Below are 13128 nucleotides of genomic sequence, written 5' to 3'. Positions count from 1 at the left end.
GCAGCCAATCAATAATTCTCTCATCATTGATGTTTCTATCTCTCCCTCCCCTTTTCTCTCTGAAATCAATAAAAATATATTTTAAAAAAAACACCAACAAAGATGGCCACCATATTTTTTTTTAGCCTGAGAGGACATTGCTGTCCAATAGAAATATACTGTGCCAGTATATACCAGAGGTCATCGAACACTTTCAAGTCGCTACATCAGAGAAAGGAAAAAGGAACAGGTGACATTTTAATAATGTATTTTACTTAACTCGGTCTACCGAAAACATGATTTCAGCATGCAACCAGTATGAAAAGCTATTAATGAGATATTTCAGATTCTTTTTTTTTCATGCTGAGTCTTAGAAGTGTGATGTCTATTTTTCACTTCTGATTGTCTCAATTCCGGGAGCTACATTTCAGGTGGCTAGTGTGGGAGACCAGTCAGGGAGAGAGAGGAAGAAAACCGAGGGGGTGGGCCCGGAGGGTGAGATTCAGGACTTTGGTTGTGGACTATCAGCCATCTAGGGCTGTCCACTTCCTCGTTGTTAGGATAGATCTTTGGCCCCCAATCCAAAGCTAAATCATTTTCCCCTTGCAAACGCATTTAGCTTGCTGTTGAAATCTCGGCTCCCCTCCCGCGTTTGACGGGAGGGGTGTAGATGGGCAGTCTGGCTGGAGAAAGGACGGGGAAGGAGGGCTGGAGGCTGAGTTTCTTGATTTTTTTTTTTTTTTAAATATATTTTATTGATTTTGTACAGAGAGGAAGGGAGAGAGATAGAGAGCCAGAAACATCGATGAGAGAGAGTCATCGATCAGCTGCCTCTTGCACACCCCCTACTGGGGATATGCCCGCAACCAAGGTACATGCCCTTGACCGGAATCGAACCCGGGACCCCTCAGTCCCCAAGCCGACGCTCTATCCATTGAGCCAAACCGGTCCCGGCTGGAGGCTGAGTTTCTATGGGACAGATAACAAACAGCAGTGGCTGAAGGCAGAGATAAGGTGGCTTCTCTCTCCCCGGCGGAAGCCTCTGGGTTAGCAGTTCGGGGCTGCGGGGGGCGGGGAGGGGGGGCAGCTCAGTCACGTCCCAGGAAGCCAGCCCTCCCAGGCCCACAGCGTCCTCGCTCTTGCTGCCTGGACCTCCTCACCGTACAGACAGACAGCCACAGCCACGGCCATATCCAAGTTTGGGCAACAGGACGAGGAAGAAGAAAGGCAGTGGGAGCCTCCTCCCTTTGAGAATTCCTGGGAACCCACACAGCAGTCCTGCTTGCAGCCAGCAGTCAGAACGTGGCCACCAGGCGCACACATACCCTGTCCCTCTCTCTCTGGGCAACTACAGAATGAACCCAAACCCACGTTTTGTTTGTGGACGAAAGGAGCCACATGCTAACCTGACAAGCTCAGGGGAGGCCTGCATGGCAGTCTTGCAAACTCAGAGACCTAAAATAACCACCAAAGATGGTCTGAAAATTAAATATTTAACTACAAACAGGTTATAGTGGGCAGTCATTCCTAGGCTGATATTTTCCCTGTCAAAGATCAACTTCGATCTTTCCTGAGCCCATTGGCCTTTTTGCCTCTAAGATAACATATCTGTGAGATGTCTGGGTAACTTGTAACTTCCCTTTGTCTGGAGCCCCCGGGGCACAACCAAATGTGATGGGTGCCACCAGGACAGATACCACAAATTCCTTCATTATCATGTTAATTGTTTCTGCACCCACCTAAGCATGTGTCCATCATTTTACTTTTTATCCAATCCCTGGGTTTCCCACTGCTTTGCTTTATCCCGCCTCCTTAATCCATCACCAATGGATTTCATGTAACCCACCCATGTCCCTCCTTTGATTTCAATAAATAAATACAGGTGTTACCCGCCATTCTTCGGAGCATTATCTCTATTCATTGAGGTTCTGCTTCCTGGCTTATGTTGACAGTTTGGCTCAAATAAATTCACTACAATTCTTCACAAGTTTCAATGTGGGTCTTTTGTTTGTTTGTTTGTTTGTTTGTTTTCTTCGTTGACAGTTATCAAGGGGAGAGAGAACAGATTTGAGCAGGTCACAGGTTGCCTGGTACTTTATAGTCTTCATTTGAGTCACGATTAAGGCAATAAAGAGGGCTTGGAGCAGGAGGACGGATGGAAGGCTCTGGAAGAGTGACTCCCAGGAAGAAGTGGATCTGATGATTTACCGTGCCTGGCCCCGTGGCGAGAGGTTTCACAACCCCCTCCGTTTCCTGCCCCTCGGCTTGGCAGTGGGTCTGCGATTGGCACACAGAAAACGAAGCCAACCACCTCGCCCCTGCCCCTTGCCCCGGGAAAGTCTTGGTGGAGAAGCCAGGCTCAGATCCGGCTGTGAGCCGAATGAGCTAGCTCCAAGGAAACCCAGAACCGGCCGCTCACCCCAGAACACAAGGCCTGGGGAAGTCACGTTCGCTGCTGGTCACACCCCAAAGGAAGAGGGACAGAGCAAGCCACACCCGTCCGCCCATCCGGTTCTTCTTCCCCAAGGTAGCCTCCAGGTAAGTCCCTCTGCCTCTGGGGAAGGGAGGGGCTGCAGGGGAGAGCCTCCAGAGTCTGTTTAGGGAAGAAGCTCCTTTAAGAAAACGAGAAGCCGAAACCGGTTTGGCTCCATGGATAGAGCTTAGGCCTGCAGACTGAAAGGGCATGCACCTTGGTTGCAGGCACATCCCCAGAAGGGGGTGTACAAGAGGCAGCTAATCAATGATTCTCTCTCATCGATGTTTCCAACTCTCTATCCCTCTCTCTTCCACTCTGTAAAAAAATTAATAAAAATATATTTAAAAAAAAAAAAAGAATGAAAACGAGAAGCATTCTCCTCCAGGCATCAAGCATTGACCCCTCCTGCTCTAGTTCCTAAACTTCTGGGACCTTCTCTTCTAAGGATGTACAGAACTCACATGTAGGAAATGCTTTGAAAATTGGTATGCCCCACAACTAGTTAATAACAAATATTCAGTGAACATGTAAGAGGGCCAGTCATCGTGAATCAGCTCAGTTCCCAGAACAGCAGTACGATGACTCCCGGTGTCATGATGAGCCTGATCTCAGCTTTTTAAGCTCCCACATAGACGTGTGATCACACTTCATATGTGCTTGTCTTTGCCTTATTTCACTCAGCATTGTGCCCTCAAGGTCCATCCCGTGTTGCAAATGGCAGGACTTCCTCCTACCTCACGGCTGACTATATTGCCTTGTATACACGGACACGGGTTGCTTCTGGTTTTAGCTGCTGAGGATAATGCTGCTGCGCCTGTGCGTGTATAAATATCTCTTCTAGACTCCGCCTTCGATTTCTCTGGGTAAACGCTAAGAGGTAGAAGTGCTGGATCAGGTGGCGATTCCATTTTTAACTTTGGGGGAGGGGGCCCAAGTACTGTTTTCCATAGCAGCTGGACCAGTTTGCGTGCTCACCAGCAGTCTCCAGGGCTCAGGTTACGCCACCTCCTTGCCAACACTTGCTGTGTTCTGCTGCTTTTTTTTTTTTTTTTTTAGTAGCCATCCCAGTAGGTGTGAGGAGGTGCCTCATTGTGTTTTGATATGCGTATCCCGAATGATTAGTGATAGTGAATGTCTGTCATGTGCGTATTAACAATTCCTATTTTTTCTTTGGAGAGTGGTCTATTCAAGCCCCTTTCCAATTTTTGAGTCGAGTGGTGTGGATTTTTGTTACTCAGTTCTCTCTGTTTCTGGCCAGCAACCTCGGCATGTGTGTGACTATGCAAATTTTCCCTCCCATCCTGTGGGCTGCCTTTTCACTTTGTGGATTGCGCCCTTTGATGCACAGGAGCTTTAGATGTTCATGAAGCCCAGTTTGTCTTTTTTTTTTTTTAATTATTATTATTATTTTAATTTTTTATCTCCCATGCTTTTTGTACCATATCCAAGAAGTCATTGCCACATTTATTATTGTGAACGTGGCAGTTAGCTTTGGAGTTAGGAATCACGAGGTCTTTCATTTTGTTCTCCTTCTTCAAGGCGGTTGAGGCTATTTGGGGGGTCCCTGTGTAAGAAATAAGGCGAGCCCCCCGATTCAGGGGTCCTGGCAGAGCACAAAGCATACAGGCCGCAGGACCAACTTCTTTACTCCTGCAGAAGGGAGCACACTGAGAGGGCGGGCCCTCGGCGCTTTAACCCGACACACGTGACCTGTCCCTCACTCTTGATTGGCGCTCAGGCGCACAGTCTTTCCCGATTGGCTAATTAAAAAAGGGAGGGGTTGGCCTTTGCCGTTTCTCAAGATGGCGGCCCCCAGGGGAGCCGCAAGTCATGAGGCCAAAATGGTGGCTGTCTGAATGTCTTTCTGACAGAAAAGATGGCCTGTTTCTTCGCACACCTTGATATTCCACATTCGTTGTAGGGTAGAGTTTCCTATTTCTGTAAAAATAGCCGTTGGGACCTTAGATCCCTTGGGGTGGTGTCGCCATTTAACAATCTTCTTCCAATCCACGATATAGGACGTCTTTCCATTTATTTGGGTTTCCTTTGATTTCTTTTAACGATGTTTTGTAGTTTTCATGGTCCAGGTCTTTCATTTCTTTGGTTACGTTAACTCCTACGTATTTATTCTCTGTGGTGGATTTGTCGTTGGAAATGTAATTTCCTTTTAAGATGGTTTATTGTTAATGCGTAGCAATGTAGCCTGTTTTTGTGCACTGACTTTGTATCCTGCTGAACTTGTTGGTTTTAACAGTTTGTGTGTGTGTGTGTGTGTGTGTGTGTGTGTGGAATTCTTAGGGTTTTCGACGGTAAGATCCTGTTGTTTGTGGACAGAGATCATTTGCTGCTGCTTCTCCAATGCGGTCCCCCCCTCTCCCTGCCCCCTCCTGTCCTCCTCACCCGCTCTCCCTCCTCCCCTCCGGTGGCTCCGGCGAGCACGTCGCCGAATAAAAGCTGAAAAGCGGCACTCGCCTTGGTGTTGGAGAGGAAGCGTTCTGTCTTTCTCCGGGTTTCAGGGGGACCGTTTTCATGTATGGTTTTCCTTACTGAGGTGGATTGCTCCTGCTCCCAGTGTGCCGAGCGCTCATGCTTTGCATGCGTGTTGACTTTTGTCAGGTGCCTTTTCCCACAGCAGTTGAGCTGATTTGCTTCTCCAGTAGAGCACGCATTTCCTCCCTGGGAAAGGCTGCGGGAAGGCGAGGGCCTGGCGTGCTGTTTCCCGGCCTCTTCGGGCGTGGCTGGCGGTGCCCAGTGCCATGCTCACCGCCCTCCTGGTGCCTGCGGTGGCTGGCTGCCTTCTCGGGGTGAAGAGGGGCTTGGGGAGAGCTGGCTTTGTGGGCATTTTGCTCATGTTGGTGGAAAGCAAGCCAGCTTCTCCAAGCAATGCTTTCCCCGGGGGAGAATGCGCCAGACATGCCGACAGGGGCGGTACGGGCTGCTGCCCTCCTAGCGGGAGCTCCTGGAGGGAAGGTATCCCCCCCTCATCCCAGGACTTGGAACTGGGGACCTTTAGAGAGAGAGAGGAAGGGAGAAAGAGAGAGAGAAACAAAAACATCAACGAGAGAGAATCATGGATTGGCTGCCTTCTACACGCCCCCTCCTGGGGACTGAACCCGAAACCTGGGTCTGTGCGCAGACCAGGAATCAAACCCTGACCTCCTGGCTCACGGGTCAACGCTCAACCACTGAGCCACATGGGCCGGGCTGGAAGTGGAGGTCTGCTGTGTGGCGAGCCCCCCTGAAACAGCCCGGGGGTGACGAGAGGAAACGGTGTACCCCTTGCCCGCCCTCCCCTCGCCTTTCCTCAGAGAGAATGCACCACCGCAGTGACTTTCCTGCAGTGGATGGGCCGTCAGTGTGAATGAGGAATGTTCTGGAAGGCGTGCAAAGGTGAGCAGCTGTGCCATCGGCTCCGTGAGGTTGGAATGAAATGCCTGAGTGTGGACGTGGAGCCAGGCCACATGCTGACCACGCCCTGTGGGCTGCTTTCTGTTTCAAAGCCCTGTCCACTCACGTCCCATTCCAGCAGTCGGCAAACTCATCGGTCCGCAGAGCCAAACATCAACAGTGCAACGATGGACATTTCTTTGGAGAGCCACATTTTTTAAACTTAAACTTCTTCTAACGCCACTTCTTCAACACAGACTCGCCCAGGCCGTGGTATTTTGTGGAAGAGCCACCCTCAAGGGGCCAAAGAGCCGCATGTGGCTCAGGAGCCGCAGTTTGCCGACCACGGGCCTATTCAGATCTCAGCAGCTTCGGGGACAGCCCTTGGGGACAGCCCTCGGTGGCCACCAGGGGTGCGAAGCCAGGCCTGAGCCTCGCGCAGAGCATTGTGGGAAAAGAAGGCCGGGTGCCCCATCCGCTGCGGTGGTGCCTGCTGTCTCCGCTCTCAGCGGGGGCCCGGTGCCACCCGATCTCCCCAGCACCTGCCTGCCGGTGTCACTGCCGGTCTCGTGACCGCGGAGGAAAGGTCAGGGGTGTCACTACAAAGGCCGATCTATTTTAACCGCCGCGGCGTAAGAAAAGCCTCTTCTCGGTTTACAGCGGCCCGGCCATCGGGGTCTGCGGGGGATGCGTGCGGGGGACGGGCAAGCAGCCGACCCCCAGGCAAACACTGTAAAGTTACGTTTCAAAAAAATGGGAGGCGGCCCTGGCTGGTGTTGCTCAGTGGTTAGAGGACTGCACAGAGACAAAGGGAACAGATGTGGCCAGACTACTAGCTTTTCTTGAGAATAAAACAGCATCATTTCAGAGGTGGCCTGGTGTCTCACCCAGGGCATCACTAGGAGGAGAGTCAATCTGATTGGGCGACATGTGCTAATAGTAGCCTTAATTACAATACTTTTATTTACTTTATTAAATATATATTTTTTATTGACTTCAGAGAGGGAGAGATAGAAACACCGATGAGGAGAGAGGATCATGGATCAGCTGCCTCCTGCACACCCCCGATTAGGGTTTGAGAACAGAACCCAGGTCTGTGCCCTAGACCCGTGGTCGGCAAACCACGGCTGGCGAGCCACATGCAGCTCTTTGGCCCCTTGAGGGTGGCTCTTCCACAAAACACCACGGCCTTGGCGAGTCTATGTTGAAGAAGTGGCACTAGAAGAAGTTTAAGTTTAAAAAATGTGGCTCTGCCAGCAATACTCTGGTTTGTTTCGTAAGATGCGCTTCCCTCTGAAGCCATATCCTCCGTCTCTTCCTTCTCTCTCGAAACCACCGGGATGATGAAGAAACGCAGTGAGGGGACTGTTGAAACACACGTGCAGCCAGCTCTTCTGGATGTCACTAACTGGCTTTCTTTAAATAAACTTTCATTGTTCAGATTATTAAAATTGTTTCTTCCCCCTCCCTTCCCCAGATCTCCCCTCCACCCGGTCCCCACTCCACCCTCTGCCCTTACCTCCCCCCTGCCCCGACCTCATCCATAGGTGTACGATTTCTGTCCAGTCTCTTCCCTTGCCCCCCACACAGACACCCCTTTCCTCCTGAGAATTATCAGTCCCCTCCCATTCTATGCCCCTGATTCTATTATATTCACCAGTTTATTCTGTTCTTCAGATTTATTAACTGGCTTCCCGGCACCAGGAGCCGGAGCCGGCGGGCAGTGGGAGCCAGGAGTCACTCCTCTGTCGGGGGAGCTGCCACCCTGGAAGTCAGCCTCCTCTCACCCTGAGGGCGCTGCCTGCCCTCCTGCAGGAACCACAGCTCTCTCTGGTCTCTGCTGTCCTCCGGCGGGCCAGCCAGCGTCCCAGTCACGGCCCCTGAATGAACAGCGGGCCTTCCGGCTGCCTGCCTCTCACGTGCCTGCTCATCTCTCCTGGAAGGTGCTCTCACACTCCCTCTGAGAGAGGAGAGTAACATGGGCGGACCCTTCCCCGGAGTGGTGGACTGAGCGTCCATCAGACGGCCCAGGCCCTGCACACTTCTTCCGCTAACCCTCACTGAGGACATTTCCCATTGATTAAAAAAAAAATTTTTTTAATTGATTTTTAAAAAAATGAAGAAGGGACAGGGATAGAGAGTTAGAAATATTGATGAGAGAAAAACATGGATCAGCTGCCTCCTGTACACCCCCATGCAACCAAGGTACATGCCCTTGACCAGAATGGAACCCGGGCCCCTTGAATCTGCAGGCCAACAGTCTATCCACTGAGCAACACCGGCTAGGGCTCCTGCGTGCTTTGTTATGGGAATGTGAAAGTCAAAGGACCCGTGGTTGTTCTTGTTGCTGACCCCTTGAGCTCCCTCAATAAATCCCTTTTTAAAAAATATTTTGTGCCGGGACCGGTTTGGCTCAATGGATAGAGCGTCGGCTTGGGGACTGAAGGGTCCCGGGTTCGATTCCGGTCACGGGCATGTACCTTGGTTGCGGGCATATCCCCAGTAGGGGGTGTGCAAGAGGCAGCTGATCGATGACTCTCTCTCATCGATGTTTCTAACTCTCTATCTCTCTCCCTTCCTCTCTGTATAAAATCAATAAAATATATTTAAAAAAGAAAAAAAAATTTGTTATTGATTTCTGGAAGGAGAAGGAGGGAGAGGGAGAGAGAAAAAATATCGATGTGAGAGGAAACACTGAGCATGATAGGGTCCGAAACACAGGCATGTGCCCTGACCGGGAATTGACCCAGCAACCATCTGGTGCATGGAATGCTGCTCAACCCACTGAGTCACACCGGCCAAGGCAGTAAAGCCCACGTTCTCACCCTAGCAATGCACACTGTGCAATCCCCTCCCCAGCTCTGTGCGCCTCAGGCGGCCTCCCCAGCCGGGGCCGCGTTACACAGTCACTCTGCACCCCCTGCGCTGGGACCGTCCGCGCCTTAGCGTGTGATCCGTCACCCGGAAGGAAGCCGCTGGCCACGCTCAGATCTCCCTCGGATAAACAGTTCTCTGCATGTGTGTTCGTGCATGCGTTTTCTTCTCATCTCTCTCTGCCTTATTCACATTCCTCCTCGCCCAGCCAGGATCCCGGGACGTCTGCTCGATAATACTGCTGCTAGTCCTCCCCCTTCTCCCCTCCTGGCCCCTTTGTGGCGTGGGATGAGGACTGCAACCAGTGGTGACACCGGACATGGCTACAGACATTGCCCAGCGGCCCCTGGAGGGCCGTCCTGCTTCCGGTGGAGAGCCCGCGCTGCCCACCGCCCCGGTGAGGGGCCGGTACACTCAGGCTGCTGCCTCCTGCCGCACCTGGCTCGGCCTCCCCACGCCTCTGACCTCACTCACCCTCCCTCCTCAGACCTCTCCTTTCATCTCTCAGGTGGTTCCCCAACTCGGTGCATTTTCAGGAGTGCTAATAAAGCTTCCATTCTCAACTACTCATGTTCAAGAACCAGGTGTGGCCCCAGCCGGTTTGTCTCAGCGGATAGAGCGTCGGCCTGCAGACCGAAGGGTCCCGGGTTCGATTTTGGCCAAGGGCGTTTTAGTGCCATAAATACAAATGAAGAACGGGAGTAGCTAAACCCGGACTCAGACTAGCACTACAGTACTATCCACCCACGGGCAAAGACACCCGGAGACACATCAAAAAACATTAGGCTGTCCACTCAGGAAATTCGTGAAGGACACTTAGCTTTTCCAGTTTTCTTTAAGGCTCACAAGCAAAAGCGCCTGGAGACAGCGGGCCCGACAGACACACGGCGGCTGCGGACGTCACCGGCTCCTGGGGTGGGTGCCCCCTCTATTTTTAACTGTCCTCCTGGCAGGTGTCGCAGACAGCTGTGCCGAGGGCAGACTGTGTGTGTGTGTGTGTGTGTGTGTGTGTGTGTGTGTGTGTGTGTGAGAGCATTGGGTTGGCCGCTCGCTTCCAGCCGGTTTGGAGAGCACCCGAGGCTGGCGATGGCGGCCTGGGGCGGGGTGACGCCCCCGGGGCTGTGGGACAGGGAGACGTGCCGGGCAGGCCTCTGTTGGGGAGCAGTTCTGGTCCACCCCCCGGCCCCCCTTTTATTTGCCCAGCGTCCTGTGTACTCAATCGCTGGTCAGGACAAAGTCTGAGCCGCCCACGTGGCCAGAGCCGAACAGGAGAGGAGGTCGGAGAGGGAAGAGGCTGATGGCGCCGAGCTTTGTGGACGATTCGAAGGACCAGGCTTTTCTGGGTGATGGGGCCCCGCCCGGGCTTCTGCGCAGGCTGTGGCCACGCGGGGGATGGCAGTCTGCAGGAGGGCGGAGGTGTGGGCAGGGGGGTGGCCAGGGGCACGTCACAAGAATCCAGGTGAGGTGCCTGGCTGGCGTGGCTCAGTGGTGGAGCATTGACCTGTGAACCAGGAGGTCACGGTTCGATTCCCCGTCAGGGCAAGTGCCTGGATTGCAGGCTCAATGCTCAGCGTGCAGGAGGCAGCCGGTCCATGATTCTCTCTCATCATTGATGTTTCTCTCTCTCTGTCTCTCTGTCTCTCTCTCCCCCTCTCTGAATGAATTAATATATATATATATATATATATATATATATATATAGAAAATATTTCCGAGTTTATACCTCAGCACAGGTAACCAAGCTTTCTGGTGATACAACTATCCCTGCACATTTTGACCCTCAGGGTTGAAGCTGCCTGCTCCCACTGGGCCACGCTAATGCTGAGCTTCTGTGCAGCAGGCATGTGAATACGTGAGTGTATGTGTGTAGGCGTGTACATGGCTCCAAGCCTTCCTCCTGAATATGGCTTGTTTGTAGACTCGTCATCCCCCCCTTTTGTTTGATCCTTTCTCTCCCCGTGGGAGTCCCCCATTCGTGCCAGCTCTGAACCCCCCGGCTCTGCCCCGGAGCAGGTGCAAAGCCTGTTTTAGTGGAGGATGGCCCCGGAACCGCACCTGCTAAGGGGGCGCCTCCCCCATACCTGTGTCAGGCCCCGGCCCTCCCTAAGACCTCGACGCTGTCCTCGGAGCTGTGGGAGGAAGCCAGCGACCTGGGGGGTAGAAAGATACCAGTCACCCCCATCTCGTTCCAATAATCAGACAGAAAACAGCAGCGTGTCTGGCCAGGTAGGAAGGTAACTGCGTTGGTGTTACTCAGTTTCCTGGCAGCTGCTGCCCCCCTGTGGACAGTCGCAGTTACTGACTCCAAACCCGGGCCTCTGGCCAGGCTGGTCTAGCCCAGGCTGTCTGCCAGTCCCTCCAGGACCCTGTGCTTTCGGACTCAAAGGCTCGGCTTCGCTGTCAAACACGCCTCCTTCCTACGGCCCTGTGCACGGAAGGGGCCACGTGCTGACTGACAGCCCAGGGGAGGCCTGCGTGGCGGGCTTGCAAACTCAGACCTAAAGCCACCACGAAGGACTGAAATTAAACTGTAACTAAAGGCTGTGATGGTGGGCAGTCACCTCCTGGGCCTTATCTTCACTGACGAGGTCCTCTCCCTTAACCGAGCCTGTCTGTCTTTGCATCTGTGATAACACACCCTTGAGATGTCTGGGTAGCTTGTAACTTCCCTTTTTCAAATGTGGGCCCAGGACAGAGACCACAAATCCCCTCATTTCCATGTGAATTGTTCCTGCACCCACCTAGGTTTGTGTCCATCATTTTAATTTTTATCCAATCTCAGGTGTTTCCCACCGCTTTGCTTTATCCCACCTCCTTAATCCAGCACCAATGGATTTCATGTAACCCACCTATGTCCCCCTCCTTTGATGGCAATGTATAAACACAGATGTAACCCGCCATTCTCCGAAACATGATCTCAATTCCTTGAGGTTCTGCTTCCCGGCATCTGTTGACAGTTTGGCTCCAGTAAACTCACAGAAATTGTTTACAGGTCTCAGCGGTTTTTAGGTTTTTATGCTCACAGGCCTCTGTTCAGGCAGCGCGGGGGCCACCGTTCCCCCCCCCCCCCCCCCCCCCCCCGGCCTGCCCCAGGCTTGCTTTTCCTGTCAGTTTGAGGCAGAGAGACTCCGTGATGGCCCCGGGCGGGATCCACGCCTCGAGTGGCCCTCCCCCTGAGCGAGGTGACGAGCTGGGTGCTGCCTGGAGCGTCTGGGAGGCCCGAGGGGGGTGTGCTCATGGCCTTCGGCCCATCGGGAGCCCTGACTAGCCCAGGCCAGCCCGGCCTCGCAGGAGGAGGCACCGGCTCTGGGCTCCAGGCAGTCTCACCCGGCCAGACTCGCCGGCCCACGGCCCCCTCCCGCGCCCGTTTCCCGGCTCCTGGTCTGCCCAGGCGGGTCAGGCTCAGCTCGAAGGCGAAGTCGGGCTCGCCGGGTCTGGTCCGAGGCCTCAGCAGGGGCTCAGCTCCGCCTGTGCCAGCACGTCCCCTGCAGCCGGGCCCGTGGGAAAGGACTCTGGCCCCCTCACCCGGGGGCGCTGCGGGGCCCCCGGATCCGTTTCCCTGGGCGGGAGGGGTGTGCGTGCGCGGGGTGAAGGGTGGCACCCGTGTCCCCCGCTCCCTGGGCTCCTCGGGTGCTGCCCGCACTTTGTGAAACGAGGGGTGTTTGTCGCCCCCTTTTCTGTCTGCAAGGGGCTCTCCGCCCGTCCGCCGGGCAGCACCCTGCTTTCCTCTCTGAAGACTCCCTCCTGCAGGCGGCAAGGTGTCCTCTGGCCTCCGCAGCCTCTTCTTGTTCTTGTTGATCTCCGAGAGGAAGGGAGAGGGAGAGAGAAACATCAGTGATGAGAGAGAATCACAGATCCACTGCCTCCTGCGCACCCCCACTGGGGACGGAGCCCGCAGCCCGGGCCTGTGCCCTGGCCCAGAATCCGGCTGTGACCTCCTGCTTCATACGTGGACACTCAGCCCCTGTACCACGCCGGCCGGGGCACAGTGACTCATTCGTAAGAGTCGCAGAAAGGTCCGGAAACGCCATGCTGAGGACTAAGGTGGAGGCTGATGTGGGATGCCGGGGGCCCACTCTCAGGGTCAGCCTGGCTTCCTCTGGCCAGCCGGCCGGGGGCTGGGAGGGAAGGGCCGGCGGGGAGCGGAGGCGGTGATAGGGGACCAGAGCCGGCCTGGTGGGGAGTGATCAGCTGGAAACAGGGGGTGGGGGGGGGGAGGGCGGGGTTTGGGTGGCGCTCAGTTCCTGCCCGGGGTGAGAGGCTGCGATAACCAGTGAGAGCTGTTAGCCCTTGGCTTTCTCTCTCCTCCACTGTGGCTCACGCAGCGTCCCCTCGGGCTGTGCCGGGACAGGCCCGCTCTAGCCGCAGGCGCCGTGCCCTGGGGGCAGCTCTCCTCTCCCTCTGGGAGCCCC

This window comes from Pipistrellus kuhlii, unplaced genomic scaffold (genome assembly GCF_014108245.1).
Source record: "Pipistrellus kuhlii isolate mPipKuh1 unplaced genomic scaffold, mPipKuh1.p scaffold_m20_p_24, whole genome shotgun sequence".
Lineage (NCBI taxonomy): Eukaryota > Metazoa > Chordata > Mammalia > Chiroptera > Vespertilionidae > Pipistrellus > Pipistrellus kuhlii.
This window is presented reverse-complemented; position numbering follows the sequence as displayed.